The 26,032-nt window shown below is 39.3% G+C and overlaps 1 protein-coding gene across 5 annotated transcripts in view; it reads left to right on the top strand.

The window, feature by feature from the left end:
- Window positions 1-1,623: 1,623 nt before the first annotated feature.
- Window positions 1,624-26,032, top strand: part of FILIP1 (filamin A interacting protein 1) — a 101,291-nt gene continuing 76,882 nt past the window's right edge. For all 5 annotated transcript variants that reach the window (XM_084201811.1, XM_084201814.1, XM_084201810.1 and 2 more), the window contains exon 1: window positions 1,624-1,980. The gene's annotated coding sequence lies outside the window, so the exon portion shown is untranslated. The remainder of the gene's footprint in view (window positions 1,981-26,032) is intronic.

Raw genomic sequence — 26,032 nt, 5'->3', positions numbered from 1 at the left:
CCAAATAATTGTTTTTGAAAAACAGAAAATTTCTTATTTTTAAAATACATTCTAACTATTCTGTCCAAGTCAAATATTGAAATGCAAATGGAAATTAGTGATTATTACTTGGTCTCCAAAACAAAATATATTTGACATGATGGAAGTGTTTGGGGCTTTCATAAATGTGTCATCAATGTCTTAATATCAGTTACTTGCCATAATACCTAATATTTACTTCATTTTCTCTTTATGAGCAGCTTGGGAATGAAAGCATTTTTTCATTGTTCCTTGCTTGTTTAGATAATGACACAGAACAAGCAGAAGTCATTCCAGGGACAGGCTTAGAGCACCAGGCTACAGCTCATCCCACAGCTGCTTCCCGTAAGGGCTTTTACTCACCCTCTGGTATCTCATATCCTTGTGGCCAATCATGTTCCTGATGTTGAAATTGCCACAGTGTGATACCTTTTCACTCCCCATCCTCCTCCTTGCACAGAGACCCAGCATCACTGCAGGATACTATTATGACCTGCTTGAATATTTTTTTTGCCCTGCAAGGTTGGTGTGTCCTCATGTATAAATATCCACAAGCAAATTTTTTTGCATCGTTTTACTTTTTTTTTCCCCTGTCTTCTTTCTTCCCTGCCTCTTCATCTAGCCCTAGATCAATACCTCAGATCATCACTAGAGAAAAGCCTTCCAAAGGAGGCACTTTCTGCATTTAATTCTGAAGTACTGCTCAGATGAGAACAGAGTTGTTGGGGTAGGGAATTTTCCTTGCCAGAGGCATTTTCAGAGGCTGTTCTGCCATGAGATGGTAGAACCTGGTTCTAGAATCTGAGATCTGCAACATCTTTGAGTTTTGATATCTGACAGTTTGTGGGCTGAAAACTGTCCAATGTTACTGCTGGTCTGTTGATTAAGAGACTAATGGCTTAGAATGAGGAATAGTAATTAGATCCAGAAGCAAGTGTGGATACATCAGATTGCATACAGCCCTGGAGTACTGTGCTCCGAATACTCCTGTCAAACCAATTGTGATATGTGTGGCTTTCCTTTTCTTCAGTGAGAGACAATAACTGCAGGAAGCTCTTGGTCTGGGAGAAAAAGGTTGTCTTTGGAATAAATATCACAGTGGAAATTTTCCACCCTAAGCCTTCATTAATTTCTCCATGTCATCTTAGTATATTTAAACTCTGTAAGAAATTATGCTGCAAAAAGTTCTTCCCACGTGTAATTTTTCCTCAAGTGAAGTGCATACCTTTCAAATTATAAACTTCCTACTTGTCCTAGGAAAATTCTCACTGTATAAATAATTGAACTCATCTGCAGCGAACACAAATATTCTTTCTCTAGCAGTCTAAAATATATGCCTAAATACACATCTTGTACTTAGTGCTTTAAATAGTAATTACTCCTGTGAAGTCACTGGAAGCCCTTAAAAGGATTTGACAGTTTCCCCACAATCTTTCAGTGAATGTAGTAGCTGGGCTGTGCAGTGCAACATCCACTGATAATTCAGCAGCTGAGGAACTCAGCAAAGCCTGCTCCAAACTTCTCAGCTGTTGACAGGCTTGACTTGCTGAGAACACTGGTTAAATATAGCACAAGCGAGCTGAGCTCAACAAAGTCATTGCTGTAACACTGTGTGAAGAGACCAGAAGAGGGGAAATACAATCTGAGAACTAAACTGCCAAAGCCTAACACCACCTAGCAACAGTTGAAAAAACTTTTAAACAAAAGTCTGGGTGAGACACAGACAGAGGATACCTCCTACTTCTCCTGCCTGGGATTTCTGCGAGAAGCAGCTCTGGTCTTCTGCTCTCTACCTTGTTTCCTTCATTACTTCAACTGCTGGTAGACCCAGAAAAGTGGGAAAAGTTTCTGTCTTTGTGCTCTCCTGAGCTGGATCATTCTACTCTTGTGGTAGTGCTGTGGGACAGGCTACTGTGATCTTGCAGTGTAAAGGATATATTCCTAGGTCCGTGTTGCTGACAGGTAAGACTGAGTTAACCACTCTGTTTTTTTGTTTTGTTTTTTTTTTTTTACAATAACCTTTATTTTCTAGTGTCTTTTTTTACAAAAAATTTCTAATGTCTATTGGCTCTTTCCTTCTTTGAACAATCTTCTGAATGATTTGGAAATATCAATAGATGAAAGCTGAGATAAAAGTTTTAGGGGTTTTTTTAAATGTTTTCATGATAGAAAAGCATTGCCTAAATAATTTTTGCAGTTCTGAGAACAAGCATAATGAATTAGCCAGTAGTAATATGAAAAAATGTATAGATTTTTACGTGTATCTTGTTTATATCTGCTTACATGTAGACAGAAGACAAATCAACATTTAATAGTAGAATACAGATCATCTCTGACCCGTGATAGTCCAGCAGCTATTAAAAACAGTGACAACCTGTGGGATAAATAAAGGAAACCATTTAGTAACAGAATTAACCAAATAATTCGTGGCCCAGCGCATTTGTACTTTTTGTTTCCTTGCTTACATTTAGGACGCACCTGGTGCCTTTCATATCATCTTAGTGACAACCACTCTTGGTTCTTGTGCTTATTTACGTAGAATGAATATTAATCTCTGCTGCTTTGATTAGCAGCATAATGCAACCATCCTAAGGACTGACCTTATGTTCACTGTACCTCAGTGTGCTTGAGCTGGGTCACTGTTGTTAAAGTGCATGTTTCTATCAGCAAAATAAATGAAAAAGCACTTCTCAGATGTTTTACCCTGGCAGCAGAATGGAAGCCTGTTTGTTGTTGGAAATGCATATCCCACGGCCCCAAGGTGGTCGTGTAATTTAGGGCAGGAACTGCTTAGTGTGATTTACTTTGTCTTAACTGACAAAAGCTGTTTTATCAATTGGAGAATGAATTCCACTCCTCCCTGCTACTTCTTTTAAAGCTGTTTTCTGCAAACAAAAAAATCTAGAGCGCATGGATTTTTAAGAGACACACTGATTGTAAGTTCATATGCAATATGAATTCAGTTATGAAGGCAGAGATTTAAAGAATGCACTTACCCTGTGCTAAAACCCTGTTCACAGATTTATGTAGAATTGTCTCAGACGAAAAATATTTGTCCTAAAGAAGGAATGAACTGACTGAGTCTGTGCTGACTGTCTGTGGTGTTTGACACTTAGTCTGTGGATGCTGGGACTGCCTCAGGGAGATGAGAATGTCTTGCTTTAGCTAAAAAATTCTAGTTGCATCCCTGCATACTACATAAATGACATCAATACCACATCTTAGCAGTGGATGGATTGGATGGAATTAAAATACTTTGAAGCAACTTGTACTTGGTGACTGAGAATGTAACTGCCTGTGAAATGATAAAATAAGTATTAGGATGGAATAAAATTCTGAAAAGCAAAAAGTAAGGCAGTATGCTTTTATTTCATAGCAAGGGGCACACTAAAGCACTAAACAGAAACACTTTTTGGCAACTATCATTTAATGTGATAATCATTATTGTGGAATTACTGAAGCGCTATGGTATCCCAAATCTAAGTCTCAAAAGGAAACTTTGTAATTACTTTTTAATAAGAACATATCCTGAGAAAGTTATTTTTTTCATAAGAAGGCTACACGGTGAGAAATAAATCTGAGACAATATGATTTGTACAGTCTTTGTCATCTTAACATTAGAATGAAAATTGCTGCCTCTTCTCTTTAATGAAATATCTGGCAAATTAAACTGTGGAGAAATGACAAATTTGACCTGAAAATGTAGGGATGGCAAAATCTGAGAAAATGCTACGGTGATATTGACTCCTCTTTTGGTTTAGTTGTTGCTCAGTGTAATGTGTGGTTATACAACTTCCCTTTTTTTGCACAATTTACTTTTAGCCAGGTTTTTTAAATCAAAAGGCAAATTATTAGCCTGATAACTCTGCAGTGAAGTGACATTTGAACAGTTTAATAACAACTTCAAACTCTAACACATGGATTTGTGGTTTTACATACATCTGTCTTCCTTTCCACTTCAAAATGGAGGAGGAGGCTAAAATTACTCTTTTCAACAGGTGTCCACAAAGAGGCTCTGGGATTTTCCAATCAAATCTGTGGAATATATAATGTGGCTATTCAACAGATGGTTTCATATTTGAAAGATAGCCAATTCTTCTAATGACTACAGTGAAACCAAGGTCGATTTTATATCAAATCAAAAAGTAATTTATGTTTTGGCTATACACATAGTGATTTTTGTAGACATAGCATACCCGTTTATTTTCTCCCTCATGCATCATTTTGATTTTGTTTATATATACATAAATGTGGAATGGATGGTGCCTTTCATAGTGCTAAAGACTCTTTCTAATCTGAATCTTCTTCCAGACTATGTTGGTGGCCTTTTTGATTTTATTATAATAGTATCATAGTTATGGTTATTGTGTATTATTATTATTATTTCATTATTATATTAATTTTGTTATAATTTTAACTGATCTAGTCCCAGCTAAAGTCACCATCTGAGTCACCATCACTCACCATCAACCAGAGAGTGTTTTCATCACCTCAGCCTTTCAGTCCTTCTGTAGAGGATCTGATTGTTTTAAACACCAAATTCAAAGACTTGAAATTCATCTTCAAAGCTCAGCGCTGTTCTGTCCCCGCTTACGTGTGCCTTGATTTTCCTGAGCTCCTCCAGCTCATATGTGGTAGATGATTGACCTTTGGCTCTGCTGTTTACTGGTTCATCCTTTATGCTACTGGTTTAGTGAGCCTGATGACATCTGAGTTTTCTGTAGTGCCTCACACCTGGCACAGATGGAAAGACTAAACATTCATATTAATAGAACTGAGTCAGCCAAAGGAGGATTCCTGAAAAAATGGATGTTCTTCCTGGAAGCAGCCTGTGGACTAAGCACTAGAATATTAGGAAATCTCTGTTTTGCTGGTGTGCCTTGTTTTGCTCCTCTGGGTTACAATTTCACCACTATAGCCATTTCCATAATAGAAGCTTCCTACTGGTGAAAGTGTATCAGTGAAACTCCTCCTGATAGAAGATATTTCTCCTGGCTGACATTCCACACATGCTTAATTTAAGGCTTTTGGTAATCTTATCTAACTCAGTTCAGGTACCCCCAGGCAGAAATTAAGAATGTGTCTCAGAGCTGTACCAGTCAAAGGTCAAGTTTATGCCACTGAATTCAGAGTGAGATTTCTTTTGAATTTAATAAGATCAGGTCTTAGTATTCAGGAATTAGCAGATAAATTTCCAGTCTCCTCAAGAGCATTTAACAAAAGAGATCATCTCTATTTCTGTCCAAATACTTTTTTTCTAAGAGACATTTTACTTTTCTTCCAATTTCCTTTTTCTGCCTTTCTCAAGGTCTGTCATTTCAGGTTGCTCTGTTATTTAAATGTATAAACTGAATTTTGGGCAAGGGTTTTGTCCTTCTACATATCTAAAATGACGATTGGAGAAATAAAGTGAATATTTGTGAAGAAGCCAGATAAAACAACATTACAAATGAGAAGGAACTCCATCTATTCATACTTCCTATTTCACCAAAATGTTTAGTATATAAAAGGATATATAGGATCCTTTATCCTTATCCTAGGATAAGAACTGAAAGCTGGAAAGATAAAATAAGGTTATTCTATGGTATAGAAATGTTTACATACTTTACAAGAAGCCCAAATGTCTAAACTTTTCAGCTTGTGGTAGTTTTCATTTTTAGCCTTTTCTGTTTTCCTTTCTCTTATTGTTTTCTACTGAAAGCTGTTTCCTAATTTTCTACAGAATATTGGTAATTATTTGGGTTTGACAGGCTTTTCTTCATTTTGGAGCATATTGGATAACAAAACAATCTGGATACTGGATAAGAAAACAATCAATTCATAAAATATTAAGTTTTTTTTCTACTTAGTAGCCAGTATTTGTACCAAGCTAGTGACACTAGAACTTGTAACATGGTCCTGCAGTTACGCTTTGAGGTGAAGGCAGAAATAATTGTGCTGGTGTTCTGTTCACGAGAGACAGTGGGAGTCTCTGATCGTGTTGAAAATGTGTGATGCCTCATGTATTTGTGAAAATCCTGCATTTCATGACACTTGATTAGATTTTCCCTTTTATTTTGGGTCTTTGCACCTACTCCTCTTGCTTTTGCAGATAATCTGCACTTTCTATATCACTTCTTATTCTCAGCATCATTGTAAAATAAGTCCTAATATAAGTGCAAATAGAAAATCGTCCTAGGTTGGGACAGCTGTGCTTTTTTTGTTGTTGTTATTTTTTTTATTTGAATTCAAGATGGCTTGGCCCTGTGATTCTCATTCTGCTTTGTCGGGACTATCTCTCTAAACCTTTTCCACAAATAAAGCATGCAAACTGTAGCTGTAAAGGTGATCAGTGAGATTACATAGATTGTGGCATCCTTTACAATGTTTTACACGCTCAGAAACACAGAGAAAATCCAATTAAAAGTTTAATTAAACCTTCATCAGAAATGGGAGTACATGTGGTCATGTGTGCATGACTTTTGCAAGGAAGGAAGTGCTTTTTGGCACAACAGAATGCTTTGCTGAAGGAGTGGGACAAACACATCCAGAGCACAGGGAAATAGGCTGGAGCTTGTGCTTTTTCCCTTAAATGGACAACCCGTCTGGTTGCTGTGTGCTGACAGAGGCAAAGGGGGGTGTGAATCCGAAAGATTGCTGCACTTTGTCCAAGCCAGTTTCATTTCAAAGCTGATAAAATGACAATTAAAATCCTATTTATCTAAGATGTGGCCAAAATCATTCAGGTATACACAGGTGGGGTTTCAAAATGAGCAGAAACCTCCATGAATTTGCACTAAACTTGTCCAGTTTGATTTACACGCTTTTAGAGCTCTGTAATACAGTAATGGTTACTTTCTTCACTTTTCCTTTTTGGGGAAATGGTGACAAAGAGTGCAACGTTTTGTGATCTATGCTGTCCAAAAATCTGTTCCAGTGTGTATGTAAAAGTGATAGTTTGGAATCTAAATCCATTTTCTATCTGTAATCCACCGTATTTAGAGGCTTGTGTGCTTGTGGGAGGGAGGTATCTAACTGACTAGTGTGTTATGGTTGTCAACAGCAAGAGCTACAGCTTCACTAACACACTTTGAGAAAAGCCTACTGATAAAAAAAATGATTTTATTGCAGTAACAGAATAGGGTTTTTTTTTTTAGAAACTGGGTTTAAGGCTGCTCCTATTATCAAAAAAAGTAATTGAAAATGAAAGCCCATGTGTCCTTGGTAGAAGAATTCTCACTAGAGTTTATCAGCCTGCTTGTGTTTTTTAGAAAATATAAAGGAAATGAATGCAACAGAAAGCAGAGACTGCTTGCATCAGTGTAATCGAATTGCTGCCAACTTGCCTTGTTTATCTAAGAGATCTCTGTGAAAATAAGGTCTTTCCCACACAGGCATGAGTCATAGGATGTAATGCAGCTAAGCAGACTTGCTTCAGCTTTCTAATGCACACAAATCTAAACTAACCTGTTTTAGTGCCTGCTCCTGCAACTAAATGAGATCTAACTTGACAACAGGAAGGGAGAAGTAATGGTGAGTTCATGGTGCTATTTCAGTGCAATAACCTGAATGCTAAGGAAACGATGCAATTTCCATTTATTGGGAAAACTGCAGTTACTGTGACAACAAATATACACTGAAAAAAACATACACAATTTATCCTCAAGTTCAAATTGGTGGACACAGTAGAAAGGGTATTCATAAAATCTCACACTATCTCGTTATGTGTCCCAAAGAACATTCTTATTTTTAAAATATATAATCCAGATTGTTCAAAAAATAACCCTTTAAAAGCCATAAACCAGGACATAAACAAAAGGATGGGAAAGAACATGTGGCTAATGATGAGTGGTTTAGTGTTGGGCTGGCTAAAAATTAATTGAGCATATATTTCTCATGCTGAAGTTATTCTATTCCTGTGTCTGTCGTTCATATTTATCCTGAAAATCCCACTTGTCTTGCCATCTGTAATTGCAAAGCCTCTTGGAACTAACTTCTAAGGTAAAACCTACAGCAGTTCTTCTATAGTGTGTTATTTCTCCTTTTATTTTTCAATAAGGACTTCTGTAATGAAAAGAAGCATACATTTTATTTCAGTAGATAAGGATTTCAGCTCCTCAGTCTGACAAAATTCTTTAGAGAAAATGATGCATTCCAGTCCTTGACTCTGGGCAGGAGATGGCAGGAAGGGAATGCTGGATGTCCTGAGGCATGTCAAACACAGCGCAGGACAAGATGTCCCTGTGTGCAGAGGGACACACATGGCAGCAGGGTTCCTGAGTGCCAGGGCAGCCTCTGTTCTGAGGCAGCTGCCTGTGGAACCACTGCTGCTTCAGTGGCACGGGACAGAGTCTGGAATCCCAGGCACAAAAGGCATCGGAGTGCAAATAGTAAGCGGCACGATCACAGTAGCGCATCCTCTGCCACTTATTTACAGAACCATAACTCGGGTGGGAGGAGCTGGCAGAAGTCATCCAGTCTCCCTCAAAGTGGAGCCATCTCCAGACTCTGATCAGGTTGCTCAGGGATTTGATTATTTTCATAGGTCTTGAGTATTTTTAATTTATAAACACTCTAGGGTCTCTCAGCTTTGTGTTCTTTGGGTCAGAAAGTTTTGGACATGGCTGGCTATGGAAAATTTTGCAAGAAATGGTCATCAGTATATCAAAATACATAATACACTGAATAAAAGATGGCTTGATAGTAACAAATCACATGTCTTTGGCATTTTCAAAATTTCAAAAACCACACCTATAATGGGGGGTTTTTATTTGTTTGTTTGGGTGTTTTTTTTGTTTGATTTTATTGTCTTTGATGTGTTATGTCCTAAAATAGGAATAATAAGGACAAAAAAATCTTGTATGTAATATTTTATCTTAGCTTTCAGAGTGCACACCCTCTTCCTTCTGCCTGCTACATTCTGTTTGAAAGCCAAATATTTAGATTTAGGCGCAGCTGAGGTGCCATCTTTCTGCAAAAACAATTCTGAAAAATGTTAAATATATTCTATCCAGGTAGTCCAATAAGCTGCAAGGCTAGCATTGAGAATGCAAGTAATAAAAAAGTAAGTGAATAAGAAAGGATAACAGGGATGCTGCTTTTGAGGAAGGAAAGTCTGGAGACTGTTTCCACTGCCGAGTTTCCTTTTCTCACTGAACATCTCTTTCCAATTGTATCCTAATCAGGAGCAGAGCATGATGCACATATGGCAAACAGGATTCCTAGATGGAGTTCTGGTAACCTGACTAGCTTAGGCTAGTGTAAAAAAGCCCAGCTTGTGGAAGCATCTAAATTTATCTGTTAGTGACTATTGTAGTGTGAAACAAGGACAAAGCAGAGGTTTTGTGACACTTAAAGGGATGTGGCAGTCAATCTTTCCATATAGGATTTCTTATATCTAATAAGAATAACCACTGAAGACATGTAGCCTTGTCTGTAGATAAATAATGTTCCTAAAACTGGAACTTTAACTAGAATATTGTCAGCATCTGTACATATGGAGGGAAAAAGGAGAGGGAATTCTTGTAGTTGGTGGTGTACAGAGGTCTCAGATCCCATTGTACTTGTCTGGAGCAAACTGAGCATTGGCTGCAGAGAGAGCTGGAGGAGGTGGTACACACATGCTCATCATATAAACCCTTGCAGCCTTTTTAATAAAAAAAGCTGCCATAAGCTTCAGTGGGGTTAAGTTAGTGAGAAACGTAGTGACATTTAGGAAGAAGAGTTCATGCTTTGAAAGACACCAGAACAGCCTAGGACAGACAAGAAGTGCTTTAGCAGGAGGCCAGGAAGTTGAGTGTTTTAAAGCTAAACTCTAAACCTCTTAACCAAGAATTACCAGGTAAACATCTTTAACTACCCTGCCTTGAATCCATATGGGCAGACGTTTCAAAAGTAACCAGTGGGTTGGAGAAAAAATACCTAAACTGATTTTCCTTTGCTTTCAGAGAACATATTCTAAAACCTCAAATTATTTTGGAACAGCTTTTTATTAGAACCATAGAGGGGGTGCAATGTAAGTATCTTTGGTACAGAATTCCATCCATCTGCAAATGAAAATTTACAGAACTTACACAAGAAGATTGTACTGCTGTGGCACTTGGGGGCCCAGGAGGAGCTGTTCAGAGCCCTCTCTGTGACAGTGACACAGCTGCCTCATTCCAAGAAAACAAACTCCCTGCAGTGATAGAAGTTTCTAGCCCCTGTTCTGTATCACTATCAGCTGCACAACCTTTATCACTGCAGGTCCACCAAGACTAATGGAGTGCTAGAGAAATATGTAGAGAGCTGTAGATGGTGTAATGAGTTTCTCATCTCAGCACAAAGGAAGCCTAGGAAAATAAACAGAAATAAACTGAAAAATCTACAGAAGTGTTCAGTGAATAGGCTCATTGCAACACAACAGTTTGTAACAGTTTGTGAAGGAATTGCTAGAATGGCAACAATTCTACAGGCTGTCGGTGTCAGCTCCAAAAATCCCTCCGGGACTGCAGTGAGTGTCTAGAAATATGGCAAGCAAAATTGCACACAAGGAGGGGTAGTTTACTTACCACCAGCACTAGTTGTGTAAACAAAGCCTAAATCACACTGCAAGAGTGTGACTGAACTGCAAGGCTGTAAGAGTGGCAGCACATCTCAGAGATTCCTTATTCATCAGAAACACTTTGCTAAATTCAGGTTCCCTCTCCAAAATATTCACATCAAGTTTGAATTTTGTTGTTTGAAATAATGTTACCTTAAAATGTGAGGTGATAGTTGTCATACCAGGGAGGAGAAATGCTGGTAAAATTGCTGACTTTCACATCAGTGACTCCCTGCGTGACTCTCAGCAAGTTACTTTTCCACTTTTAATAACAACCTGGAATGTTACAAGAATAAACACAGTAGTGACTTTGACACTCTGAGATGTTGCAGTGTTGAACATCATGTCAACAGCTTTGAATAAGAAGACTTAAATAGCCCTCCTTAGAAACCAGATTCTGCAGGGAGAAGTAGGAATAGAAGTTGAATTAGTCTGCGTGACAAGAATATGTATTTTTAGAGGAGCCCCCCGGAGGGAAGCTTAGCAGTGCCCTTAGCTGTAGGTCACCATAATCAGCCATACTGGTAAAGCACAGCAAAGAAAGGAAGGAGGAGGACCAGGGATGTGACCAGAACAGGAACAAAATCATGCCAGAATAGAAACCAAACTAATGTAAATACTAAGATGTTCCAGGAAAATCAAAACCATTCCCTCAGGTTCAGTTGTACCAGAAGTAATTCACAGGGCAAAGAGAGTGCCGTCAGCTTGTGAGCTTGTTGTTATTTTGGGAGTGCTCAGGACAAGCTCTCCAGTACAAGGAGGAGACCACTGGGGGAAAACAAAAAATCCTGAAGGAAAAAGAACCTTTGAGAGAAGGGGTGAGCTGAACGTGACTGCCCAAATTAGCTGGTGTTTGGAAGCTCTGGAGCCACTGTGGGGCTGTGGGGAGGGAGGAAGAGGGAAAACAGGAATGTCCTGTGGTGCTGCCTGTCTCTTGCAAGCCGAGCAGGTAACCAGTGTCTCCAGCTGTGCCTGCTTTGTTAAAGCAATGGGGCAGCTCAAGTGACTCTTGCCCACTGGGATCTTTGATAAGGACTTACCAAGGAACTGAGCTGCCATAACATGGTACTCAGCTTTAATTAAAACCAGAGAAAACAAGAAGAAAATACAGTTCTGATGTCTTCAAGGAAGTAGAAGTCTCTGATCTCTAGATGATCTGGTGCCATGATGCTTTAAAATGTCCTGAAAAACAGCTATGGAATATATTCTCAAGATTTTGAATCTGTGTGGTTGGCAATGCCAGTGGAGAGAGGGGATGGTGAGTTTGGGTGCAGGGCAGAGTCTCACCCTGTGCCACTGCTCAGGAGAGGCCATGGCTGCTGGGACACGGCCGAGGGCAGCCACACTGTGCCCTGCCACGGTGACAGCAGTGACAATGGCACAGGTGGCCTCAAAACTAGCCCAGACCAAAGCAGGAGGTCTGGAAATCATTTCTTCATTTAGTTGTGAGCCTCTCAGATTGAGGAGAGAATGGGGTAATAAATGACCCTTCCTTGGATTTCATGAAAGGGAGCTCAGTTTTTTATTGTGAGGGTTCCCCTGAAAAAAAGGTGTGAAATGTGCAAGTCCAAGCAGCCACCCACATCCTGGGTTTACCAGCACAGGAAAATGGTCTGCATGTCCTGCTCTGCTGGGAGAGGAGTGAAAGCTGAAGTCCCCCTTTGGGGAATGACACATGGAGGGGTTGAAGGAACATAAGGAAAAGCCGCCTACCAAAAGAATAAAAAAAATCAATCTTCTGGGGCAGTTATATTCAGATGCAAGAAAGAGGTGTGGAAAGGAAAAGAAATCAGTAGTATATTTTAAATTACCCTAGTTAATTTCACTTAAAAAATAGTGACCCACAGCGATGGCATTTAGCATGCTCAGAAGAAGGAAAGGGAGTTGCATATGTACCATGTACTGAAATGTAGCAGCATTTCAGCAAATGCTTTGTCATTGTGGAGAGTGGAACTTCTCCCCATATGTACAGTGGGAATACCCATTCTCTTACTAAAAACTCAGACCATACTATGGCAGAATAAGGGTTCGAAAGGTTTGCCTAAAGTCTCGCAGCAAATTGTAGGACACCAGGGGCCTTTTTTGGTTAGTTGTTGGTTGGTATTTTCTTGCTGTTGCTGTTGTTGGGTTGTTTGGGTTTGTTTAGTTTTTTTCTTAAATTTAGTGGTATGGGATTGGTGGGGTTTTTTGTGGGATTGTTTTTTCTTCTTTTCATAGTGAAAGAACAAAGTTAAGCCCTTAGGATTTTGAGCCTGCTGTCTCATGGCTGAGCCTAATATCTGATCTCTAAGTTCCCCTGGACAGCCTACTTCATTGTTGTTTTCCTGATATAAAAACAAGGGACCCTGAGAAAGTGAGAGGTACTAGCCTCTTTTCTGGGTGGTCATTTGGTTGCTTCTTGGATCAGGCAGCTTGAGATGCTTCAAAACAACCTAGTGTATTTCCTCCAAAGGATGCATATACATCTCATCCCTGTGTGTCTAAGCCCCCCTGGCCTCTGTCCAGGAACATCCACATTTCCTGACTCATAACAACTGTACCCTGTCTGGTTGTACTTCATTAGCAGCAGCTCAAAAATCAGAGCAATATTCTGCTGTTGCATAAGTTTTCCCAAGCAGTAAACAATAACACACTGCCACAAACTTTATTGCGTTTATCTTGGAATTCAAGATCCTGAAGAGACCACTGCTTGTTATTATTTTCTTTAATGACTATCCAAAAAGATTGCAAGACGCTATTCTTTAATAAATACCTTCAGGATAACTTAGTATCTTATTAATTAAATCATCTGAAAAGGAAGAATAAATGCTACAGAAGCTATATTAAGCCAATAATTTTTCTTCCAGCTAAGAAACATAGTTGTGATTTTTTTATTGTCACATCACTTTTATTGCTGTAGCAGAACTTACAGAATAAAATGGTGAGGGCACATTTAAAGCTACAGAAGCAGAAAACAATTAATAGGAAAAATTACAAAATAAAGATTTAGTAACATACCTTTCAATACATCCTATTCTAAATAGCTCTTCTTTACTTGCATCTCAAACATTTAAAACATTTTAAAAACAGTAGCATTATCAACTGGCTCAAAGCAGCTTAGAAAATAAATGGTCCTTGACTATTACTGGAGTTCATGAAAAGAAAACTCTTGTCTGACTCTAAAATCTATTTTGGAGCTACGGCTGCTCCACTCCCCTGCTTGTGGCATGATGCAGCTGCTATTCCTTTAATATTTTTGCTGACAGCTACAGCTGACAGATAACATTTCAGTTCACCCCAACATCAACTGTCTCTCAAGGCTCCCTGAGGCTGAAAATGCTGCCTTCCTTGTGCCCTTACCTGCATCACAGTGCGCCTCTGCAAGTGTGCAGTCACTCACTGGTCCCCTGTAGTGGAGGAGCTGCCTCAGGGCTGCAGGCAGGTCGTGTGCTAGGGGAGCACATCACCCCTCTCTCATCTGGGAATGGTGCAGCACCAGCTCCTCTTCTTTCCCTTCATTCCCTCTCCCACATCCTAAGAAAATGGGCACCTGAGCCTAGGAATAAAAATAATTTTGCAGCGTGTCAACGGATATTTTACATTAGTTGTCACCTTATATTTTTTGTTTTAATTGTATTTATTACCATAGCCAAGATAAAAGTTATTTTATCCATCTTAATGTATAATGCCCTGGCAAACAGGCTTTGATTTCTTGGTCCATAGGATTTTTCATATCAGAATCAAGCACACAGTAATACAATGCTGATCCCCCCACAAAAGGAACTATTCACAAACCCAGGACTGTTTTCCTCCCCGAGAGGAAACAAGAACATTTGCAATGCTCCCAGTTCTGTCCTTGAACATCCATATCTGTTAGAAAGAAGAAGCTGGAGGACAGGTAAGCAGTCAACATGTAAGAGAGAGAGACAAAGAAAAGTGAGAAGAAGGCATTGCTCAGTTAGTCCTCCAGAGAAATTCTCAGGAAAATGAGTTATGATATATTGGCACCTTTTTGATTGATGACAGAGTTAAAAAAACCAAAAATGAATGTTTTGCTATGTTTTCTGGTTGGTTTGGTAGGTTTGGTTTTTTTTTAATTTATTTTATTTTTAGGATTTGTAGTGAGATCCATTAGCTTTTGTTTGGATTTAACATTTTACTAGACTTCAAAATACTGCTTTTATTAAGGGTCTCATCTATCAAAATTTAAAGAACAGGAAGACAAGTGGGAGTTTGGAATCATGAAAAAAACCCACCAAAACAACCCAGAAAGGAAAAGGTTACAGTACCTTTTTACTACAGTATAGACATTAAAACATCTCCCAGGAAAATACTTTGACTGTTTCACTTTGCAGGAGAAAAATCAGCTTTGTGTGAAATTTTTAAATATTCATGGAGCAAGAGCTAGCACTAGGGAAGACCCAAAGCTACATGCAAAGTGATAGAGTTGGTTGACTCCCTGTGACCCAAAATTCACACATTTTTGTACAAGTACTCATTTTTGAATCCTACAGACAATTTGAAAACCGGTTTCTCTATTGTATGAATTTAAGACACTACTGGGCTTTGACAGAAAATTGTGACTTTTGGTAAAAGAAGGCAGAGAAATAAGTTTCTCTAAAATTGCTCTACTTTCCTCCCATGGTACCTCTGACTTCTGGTGATCTCAGTGTGGGGAAAAAAATAGCAGAAATAGGAAAAGGAACTGTTTCTGCAGTTCATATATTCCATTTTCATTTCTTGTTTCTTTTCAACTTTATGCTGAATTTGACCCAAATCTGCTTCAGAGCACTCAAACCCATTCTTTTAGGCAGAATGAATTGTTTACTGGAAGAAATTGCCCAGCATAATTTCAGCTGCAGGCTCTAATCAGACTGCTGTGCTTCTAGTTCCCCTGTGGTGGGAATCCACACAAGGCAAGCAGCAGGATGGTTGCAAAGCTGGAACACCAGAGAAAAGCACATCCTTGAGCCTTTACAGGTAGTGTGAAGGTGTCCTAGCCCATCTCTAGGGCCCATGGGACCCAATTTATGGCTGGAGAATATTGGTGTTAACTTCATATTCTCATTTCTCTGCTGAAAGAGAACCTAAGCAAGCACAAAGCCACCACTGAAAACCATACCTGCCAATACAAATAAATAATACAGTGTCACTATTCTATGAAGAAAGCGGTGAACCTCAGTTTTCTGTGTCAGGTGATGATATTTGATTAGCTAGTATTTGACAGTTCAAGAAATACCTAATACAGGCACTGCTGTGTTATACTGGATCCATTTTCTCTTCTTTGGTGCAACTCCCTTTCCACAGGTTTCTCAAGGAAGGCAAAACTTCTGAATTCTGCCCTGCACTTCAGTGGAATCATCTAGTTTCTAACTCTGACAAGTGGCATTTCATCTGTGTGACCCCTCAAAAATGGGGTCATTATGGGGTCTTTATGGAAACGAGCCTGCCTGAAACAGCTTGCATTAAAAATCTGCTGTAGTTAATAGGTCAAAATTCCCAAGGACATTGCACAAAAGTCTGGCAGTGTCAGACTGGTTCATCTTAAAAATGCTGTCAGAGAGCACTGCAGGCAGGAAAACACAAACTGCAGACATTTTATTATTTTTACATATTTTTTTGAGTGCTGCCAAAATAGGAATCATTTGCGGATCAAACACAGAAAAAAAAACTTAGAAAGTTTGGCTGAAATAATAATAAGGAATATTTAGAAATTTCTTAGAGCATGTCTGAGAATGTGCTGTATGTCAGCTCATAGATCATGATCATGTCCTTTTTTTCATGTATTCTCTAAGAAACCACAAAATCAACCAAGAATAAGATAGTGAAAGTCAGAAGAGACACCCCTTCTGATGTTTTGACTACAAACAAAAATATATTAATTTATTTAATAAAACCTCTGGGTTTATTTTTAGCATCTGTAAAAATACTTCTTTTAGAACACAGAAGGGAGGGAATGGATTTGTTGATAAACAGTCTTATCAACATTAGGTACATTTTGAGTCTCTTCAGTGGATTTCCCTTAAATTTTCTTTGCAAGTCCTTCCTTAAAGTCAAGAAAAAACTGGTAAAAATCAAGGTGTTCCATGAGATGCATCTGACAGATTTCTCTTACCTAGACAATAACTTGAAACTATGTTAATGGTGGCACTTGATGGATTTCTCTTAGTTTGAAGGCTTGCTTTACTATTGGTAAAATATATATAATCAACTGGTAATTCACAATATATGAAAATTTGAAGTATAAATGTGAGCAGATATGAAATGCTATATCAAAACACTATAATATAACAATCATGGCAATTGATATACAAATTAAATTTTAGGCTGGGATGTAGAAGAAAACACATACTGCAGAGCAAGCTGATAACAAAGCCCTATCTAAGTTTGCCTGACACTTTTCATTAAAAATCTAGTCTTATATGAAGCCCAGTTGTTTACAGCTTTGCCAGACTTCAGTTGTTCAGGCTGGATGTCTGGCTGAGTCTGAATTGTTTTTGGAAGTTTCAGCTAGAATGCTTTGAGCATTTCCAAGAATTAGTTGAGAGAAAATTCTTGTTTGCCCATGTGAAAACAATCCCATAACCATTTTGCTGAAGAGCTTTGATGTCTCTGTGTTCCAGAGTGATCTACTGAAATTCAGCCAGGAAACTGCTCTATGGCAGCAAATTGACTTTTGCCATTCCTGTGAAAATTATGCCGAGCTAAGAGCCACTGAGCAAAGCATTGCACCAAGGATACCTTGTGAAAAGGTACCTGGTAGAGATTGGTAGCTAACTTCTCAAACAGCCCACACATGCTGAAAGCTGCCCCAGTTCCTGCTATCTCACCTGTTGCAGGTGGCTTAGGCACATGCCATTTCCAGAGAGCACCTCTGTGCACCACTGGGTTAAGAAATGCTCTTCCCTGGTGCTTCAGCTCACAACCTAAAACAAAATGAGATGAAAGTCCTTGCTTTTTCTGTTTCAACAATACTTGCTCAGCAGAGCCTATGCCATGGTGGCAAAAGATGTGTGGTTAGTGTGATTGGTCTAGCTGCTGTGGAGGGTCACTGGTGAGCAACAGCGCAATGATAAGTCCTTTTGTGATAGTGTTGAACCTTGTCTGTCAGGATTTCTTTGCCAGCAATAAATATTGGTCATCACCTTTGCTGGGGGATGGAATTCTTGCCTTTCTCTGCCAGGCAGAGAATAATCAACAATCATACTGACACTTTGCCAGGGTAAATATGCTTTTATTAGGAATTTATCTCAATCTTCAGCTGATTCACATTTAGAATCAGAATTATCTCAGTTTGTGTCTTTCTGTGGCGTAAGATTTGTGCCATTGCACTGTCTGGCATTCACCATTGCCTGAGAAGCAAGTTGGGCTTCTCTCTGGGTGCCAGCATCCACCTCAGCTCATCTTCCAGCTGTGAACTTTGGAAATGTTCAATCTCCAGTTCCTCTCTCATAGCTGCAACTCTCCAACTTCACCCATCTGCAAGGTACCCCACTTCCCTGCAAAGCTGTCTTCTTAGTTCTTCCCTTTGGATTTGGGCACAGGACAGGTTCTTAAGGCAACTTGCTCAACCTGCTTTACTCTTGTAGAAACAGCTATGGCAGCTGCTGTTCCCATATTTTTACCATGCTCTCTGTTCCTCTTCTCCCTGCTGCACTCCCCCAAGGAATTCATTCCATCTGACTGTGCCATCTGTCTTAGTGTTCCCCACTTGCTTGCCCTCCTCTCCAAAGCCAGGGCTTTGCAGTTCTGTAAAGCAAAAATCTGCGTTTCCACTTCTCACAGTTTGAAAGCCACACAGAAACAGTTAAAAATATGTGGGTGACACAAAACAATGCCAGTGCTGGTTCTCTGACCCTCAGCCATTGGCTGGTCATACCTACATTTTTAAATGTGGGCTTCAGAACAGGTTCACTATGTTCAGGCTGCCAAACTCTGGCTAGGCTAATCCCCAGGCAGGGCTAACTCCTGAACCATTCTAGGAAGACCCCTAGTTAGTCCATGCCAAAATTTTGACCAAGCCCTGCTTAATCTCCCAGTTTAGATGTAATCCTCATGTCACACTCACCTGAGCACACCAAGTGCCTGGGATCATCTGAACAATCACATAAAACATTTCTGCATTATAAAGCTATACTTTATTATTATTGAATCAGACTTCTCTGAGATTACAGCTAGAGAGACTGTTTTCCAAGCATATTTTGAACTTCTAACACTGGAAAATTCTAGCATTGGAAAAAACTTTGTGACATATGTTTAAACTGATTTTTTGAGTTTGTTCCTTAGGCATTATTTTTGTATATATCCTCTGTATGCATCTTTTTTTACTATCAACTTTCCTTTTTCTCTTTTCATTAGATGAGTAAAAACAACACAGACAATTTTAGTTAATCTCAGGGATCAGTGTTTCCACCTGAACTACCTTCATTAATGAGCACAGCAGATGATACTTCAGTCAGATGAGCTGAAGCTAATAACACCTCATTGGGTCTTCTTAGTTCCTTATGGACAAACAGTGATTAGAGCTACAAGCACAATTGGGCACATGGTTTTGCAGGACTATCTCCTTTTCAGAAGGAAACATGTAAGCAAGGAAAAAAAATGCCAATAAAAAAAAAGCTAATTTTAACCATATGTGGTTTTGGAGGACTGTTTTATATTGAACAGCAATTCAATGAGCAACACAAAAAACTCATACAGGCAATTCTAAGCTCCATCAGAAAAAGAACCAAAAAAAAACCAAACCCAAATCTTCTTGATACATCAACAACTAAACGGTAAACAGCCAGCAAACCAACCAGAAACTCAAAGAACTTCTTTGAGCCCTTATCTTCAGCAGAATAGAGCACACATCTTTTATGTTTGTGGGAACATCAGGCCTTGCAGGGTCTTCTGCACTTCTCTGTGCAAAGCAGAGCATTGGAGTTTACAGCTGGTGAGGACTGACCATATGGATTCCTTGGCCTTCCTCTCCTGTGAAAGGACTGTGGTGGTGCCTTAGAGCCCCAGGAGCTGCTAACTCCTGTAAGTGAACCAGAACTTCAGAGGCAGATCCATCATGGCATGATAGCATGAAGCAATAATTACCACCCATTTTCTTCCATAAGTTTTCAATGCCCGGTGTTCAATGCATGCTTTGTTAAAGTTTGAAAATCACAGTTTTAGAGCAAACCAAGAGACTTTCATCTGCCAACATGCCTTTCAAATCCTTCTCCAAGAGCTGATGAAATGATCTGACATGAAGCAGAGCAGAGGCTGCATTCTTTACAGAGCTTTGAGTGATGCATATTTTACCAACCCATCCATGAGAAAAGGATTCTTGCACAAAATGGCTAAGTGAAAGAAGAGATAATTTTAAAAATAGGCTTAAATGGAATTTTAGTTGCGACATGCACCGTGAACATTGCTAATGATTGCAGATATAAGATTGTTCTGCAATTAAGAACTAACTCAATACACTTTTAAATTGTAGCTCTGAAAACATAATTTATGTTCCCGTTACTTTTATCTTAAATACTCTTTTTGGCTTTACAAAAATTTGGATACAGATTGTTTAAAAACTTGCAGCTCCAGCACTAATTCAACAGAACAGTTTCTGAGAAAAAACTGTTACATCAATAAATATAAATATCTAAAGATACCTAAGATTAAGATCCTGCCTATCCAAGATATTTCACCTTTAATTTTAGGTGCTTGAGGCATTAGCGGAAGCTTAAAAGCGTTGTTGAAAAAGTGCTGTGACATCTAAGCTATGGTATGCAATTTGTTCACATGCTCAGCAACAAGCAACGTGCTCTGCCCTTCTTTTCTGTCCATGGGAAGAGTTGCTTTTGGATTTCATTTAAGGGTGAGGCAAGTACTTTTGAGATAACGTTTTGCAGTTCCCTGCTGCTCTGTTCTTATTTGCAGGCTCATTAGCGGCTGTTTTGCAAGAATAGCTTTCACATTTGAACTGCTTAGTAATGGCAATAAATTTTTGTGGTTTAAGACTAACATAAGTCAGCTCCAGATACCTGCCGGGAGGTATTATAATTTTTTGTGTACCTCAGCTCAGGATATAGTTGGCTTTTGTTGTTGCAGGGTATGAATTAATTACAGTTTTGCTTCTAAAAATAGAAGTCCTTTGTATTTGAACAAAACAGTTCAATAAACCATCCTTGCAGAGATAACAGTTTGTTTTTCATGTCAGAACTACAGTGGGACAAAGAAGCCTGCTTTCAAGGGTACCAGCCTAGCCACAGTAATTTAAAATAGCTGAGCATCAAGTCCTTCAGTTTTACTTCCATGTTGTGTCATAAGCAATCAGATGAAGAGAGGGAAGTCTACTGAATTAGTAGTAAGCCACCACTGGTTTTCCCGAAGTGAGGTTCAAGGCTTCTCTGTGTGAGCCCCTGAAATTCAACTAACTCTGCAGCATAATTAGTGGCAGCTGGGGATTGCATTTGAGCTCCACTCTGGGCAAGCAAACAAACCAACCAAAACACAAACCAGCAGCTGAAAACTGCCAGCAGGGGAAAGCAAGTGCATGGCAAGGATTTGAAACTTCCCCAAAGCACTCTTTCTGTCTCCAGCTATTTTCAGTTCAAGAGATAGCCCTAACCTGATGTGGTTTATCTGGGTAGCAACCATAAGTGAGTATTTGTGCCAAGAATGTCTCCTCCCAAGTCTTGTTAACTTTTGCATTTGTGGAGAAGGCGTTCTGTGGTTCTGCTCCTCAGTGTGTGAAGAACCATCCCGTTCTGTTTGTTGGTGGAGAATGCTTCAAAGCCCATGTAAAGCAAATATAATCAGCAAAGGAGAGCAGGTGCCAGAATATGATAGGACATAGACTAGTTTGCTAGTAGAACTGTATGGGTCTGAAAGATGTCAGCATCACTCACCTTTCTGGCTCTCTTGCCCGTCACAGCCAGGATGGAAGGCAGTCAGTGCCAGAGCCCTGCAGAGCTCAGATCCCTGAGCTGTGGATGACCAAGGAATGCCAAAGCAAATGCTCTCTGGCTGCCGTGACACACAGAAATCCTCTGATAACTGAGAGATCCCTGAGAACAGATTTGTCTTCCACAGGACTTGAAAACAAACAGAAAAGGAAGCACATAAGCACATGAAATTATTGTCCAGGTCTCTAAACCTAGAGATAGTGTCATACACTTTCTGACCATCCTTACACTGTTTCTCACTGATATTTCAGAGGAGCACAGAAACTAGCAGTCCTTACAGAGGTCTACTATGCTTTGACCAGTCACAATAGGGACTTAAAAGCTACAGTGCTAGAGATTTCTTAGTGAAGCTATGTCTTGTTTCTGACATACAAACATGAGCAAAATAATGTGGCCCATGAAAATTGTATCAGAATTTCTCAGAATAATGTGTAAATCCAGGATCTAGTGTCAGACAGTATATAATTTTTTCTTTTGAATATGGATCAAGTTTTTTTCTTAAAATTAGCATGGACATTTTTCTCCTGTAAGAGAAAATATTTCAGAATATCAGTCTTCTGAAAATTGATCAGTCTTCATTTACTCATTACCAATTTGCTTCTGAAAGAGTTCAAAGCAAGTGGGTGGTTTCTGTTCAAATCAAGAAGTAATTTTGCTTGAGACAAAAGTAGCAGTTTAGGGAGGAAACATGGCTGTTTTGATGTATATGTGTCACATGGAGGCAAATCAGGAACTTGAAAAATGCCTCTCTTCTGATTAAATCCTAAATCAGGTATAATGGTGTCATGGTTTAATCCCAACTGCCAGCTCAGCCCCACACAGCCACTCAGCTCCTCCCCACAATGGGATGGGGAGAGAATAGGAAAAGTGAGGAAATTTGTGGGTTGAAATAGAGACAGTTTAGCAGGAAAAGCGAGAGCTGCACATGCAGGCAAAGCAAATCCAGGAATTCATCCACCACTTCCCATGGGCACGGAGGTTTTCAGCCATCCTCAGGAGAGCAGGGCCCCATCATGGGTGTCAGTCACTTGAGAAGACAACAGCCATCACTCCAAATGTCCCCCCTTCCCTTCTTCCTCCCCCAGCTGTGTATCCTGAAGGTGACACCATATGGTACGAGATGACCCTTCAGTCAGTTGGGGTCACCTGTCCTGGTTGTGTCCCCTGCCGAGTCCTTGTGCACCCCCAGCCTCCTCACTGGTGGGGTGGGTGAGGAGCAGAAAAGGTCTTGGCTCTGTCCAAGCACTGCTCAGCAGCAAGGAAAACCTCCCTGTGTTATCAGCCCTGTTTCCAGTACAAATCCAAAATACAGCCCCTGTGATTACCTCTGTCCCAGTCAAAACCAGCCCAAATAGGAGTAGGGACAGAGGCTATGATGAAAATCACCAGCAATGCCAGAATCAAAAGCAAAACTTTTGATTTGTTTACTTGAGAGGAAGAGGTGTGAAGAGGCATGGAAGAAGGATGTTGAATAACAAGAGGTTAGAGAAGATGGATGGGTGGATATTCCTTCACAATATAAGTGAATATGCATATGATTAAAAAAATTTAAAATGAAGAAATGCATGCAAAGTTATGTAGATATATGTAAATTGATGTTCACTGTATTCCATTAAAGTCAGAAAGCTAGAATGCTTTCAGAAGAATTTTTATATAAGATAGGAAAAGATGTTAGAAGTCAGTAATTCAGGTCCTAAGCCATCCATTAACTGATGACGATGGAGACACATTTTCCATTCTCCTGGATCCTTTCTTCCTGAGTATCTAATGCTGAATCTTGAGAGCTGAATTCAGCATTGCACACAAGAAAGTGGTGAGAGATTTTTTACTAATTTTAATGCTGGCTAAGACAGTGAAGTGCTGATAAACATCAAGCTAGATTTGTGAAGCATCTTAGTTGAGAGTAGAGTGAATCAGAATTTGATATTATTAATTACCATAAGATATGATATTACAGTAATTCTGGGGTATCTTTGGAGTAAAATTTGCCTCCACTGAGCCAGTACATTTTATATGAAGATAGCATGCTGGTATTTTCATCAAAGTTTCAAGAAGGAGCTACAGGAAAGTGAAACTATATGTAGTGCTGTCATGGCTATAGTTTGGTCCCAGTCATGGGGGCTCTCTGTGTGTATGTGTGTGGGTCTGCATTTAGAAAGAAGAACTTTTCATAAATGATTAATTTTTATGTAACTATTTTACTGCTTTTGGTGGAAGTAGATTTTTACAAACTTTCCTTTTTACCCAAGAAATTTTCTGCTTTGTAGAGTTCATGGGTTTTTACTTCAAGTTCAGCATAAGAAACCTTTTAAGCATGACAAAAAATGAAGTATCTCCAAAACCAGACTACTCTGTTTTTAAAAAAAGTCTTCCCTCTCATGTGTTCAACCCATGCTATGACCAACATAAATTAGAAACAATCATAATTCTGTTCCCTTGGCTATATCTTTTGGATACCATCCAACATAAAATGCATTAGCACAAAAATGTTCTTGTCCTTAATTAATTTATAGCTTAGAGCAGAATACCATAAATAACAGTTGAACTTCAGCTGCAAAGGTTTTAAATCCATGGATAAAATATTTCATAAAAATTGTAATAAAGCTTAAACAGTTCTAGATGACAAGTAGAACTAATTATCAATAATCTTAGGAATTTTGGTGGTGGACAACTGAATGTAAAATATTTTTATTTTGTAATATATTTGGGTTCTATTGAATTTATTGTCATTGTGGGAGAGAAAATGATTTTAAGTTTTATCCCTACCCTGAACAAATACACTTACTAAACTGAACTATTTGGTTAGAGTTGTGGGTTTGTTTTTAAATAGCTTGAAACATATGAAGTATGCTGGCACGTCTTGTTTTGAAGCACAGATGATTGAAGTGTACAGAATCTGCAAGAGATATTATAGCTTTATATGGCAACACAGGACTGGAAAGGATCTAATGGGTCATCAAATTTATTGTTATAATATTGCAGGAATCATGTTTTATAATCCCCTTTGTACACTTATCAAGTTCCACTGTGAGTGCATTCAGGAGTTTTGCCGCTGTTTCTCCAGCTGGAAAATTGTTCCCAAATCTCATTGCCCCATGTGAGAACCTGTTTTTGGTCTCTCACATAGGTTGAATTCTGGCCAATCTGTGCCATTGGGTTCCACTGCCAACACTGTCATTTAGTTGAGATGGCTCTCCCATCTCCCTGATGTTTGCCTCTGTGATATATTTATACCCAGCAACTGGATCCCTTAACAGCCTTTATTTTGCCAAGTTAAACAAGCCAAGGTCTTCATTCTGTCTTCTCATATGATAGGCTCTCCATTACCCCAATCATCCCAGAAGTCCATCTTTGTACCTGGACAAGTCTGAGGTAATGTGCTACAAATGACAAAGTACAACAGTCTTGCATAATAGCACAATAAAAGAAACTATAGCAAACAGAGTAATAATTTCAGGCTTGTGAGGATGTGCTGTGCCAAATATTTGGGAGGTTGAGTAAAGGTTTTGAATCTTCTGAGGGGATCTTCGTTAGAAATAATGTGGGTCCCCCCCTGCCTGCCTAAGTTGTTGATTGAAATTGCAGTATGAAAGGTTTTAGGGTTTCAATCAAAAGCTGGGAAATCTTCGGCCACCATTGTATGCAGTTCACTAGATTTCTGACAGTGATAATTGAGGAAATGGGTCTGGCATCTTGAAAGTTTGTTTGGCAAAGTTTTACAGTTATTGATTGGGAAAATTCCTATGAACACTGTATAATATGTGATGAACCTTTCCTGGAGAAGGCACAACTGCATTCACATGTTGCCCTCAAGGAATCTCAGTTACAGAGTTCAGAGGGTTGGAATTACCCTGGAATTACCTCTGCAGAGTGCTCCTGTTGGTGTGAGCCAATGGAAACCAGAAGAAAATGTGGCTACAACTGATCCCACCACCTCCCAGGACCACAGAGAAAAGGATGTTTGGTCAAATCCAGTATCCCCTGGTCCTTGTGCCATAGCTTCTAGGAGAACTCCAGGAGACTCCTGCCTGCCAGCTATTAAGACTGACAGCAGTCTTTTTCTGGCTGTTTTATGTGTAATCCTTACTGAGTTGATAGTTTGATCAAATTTCAAAGGGAGCTTCAGAGAGAAACTTTTCCCCAGTCATTCTGAGCCTGACATCCCTCTGCTTGGCATCAGGATCACTGCAGAAAGGATGTCTCTGTAAGTGTAAAGGAGAGATACTGGGGGAGCACATGTTTTTCTACAGTGCTTCTTTCCCAGGAATAAATAGGCTGATTTTCTTTTTCTGCCCTGTGGCAGAAGGCAAAAAGAGCTTTTGTAATATACCATAGGAAAAAGGAAGCACAAATTTAAGCTACTACATGCACTTATGAAGATCAATGAAAATGAAAAACTCTTAAAATACTTGAACAAGAGCAAAGGAGAATCCCAACTGTGAATACAAGCAGTTAAGTAGACAATTAAAGAAATACATGCAGGAGTGGCTGCTTTCTGGGGACTGGGGATGGCAATCCCCTGGGGAACAGAGACCTG

This window comes from Fringilla coelebs, assembly GCF_963513975.1.
Source record: "Fringilla coelebs genome assembly, chromosome: 3".
Classification (NCBI taxonomy): Eukaryota; Metazoa; Chordata; class Aves; order Passeriformes; family Fringillidae; genus Fringilla; species Fringilla coelebs.
The sequence above is the reverse complement of the archived record's forward strand: the minus strand, read 5'-3'. Positions and strand labels throughout refer to the sequence as shown.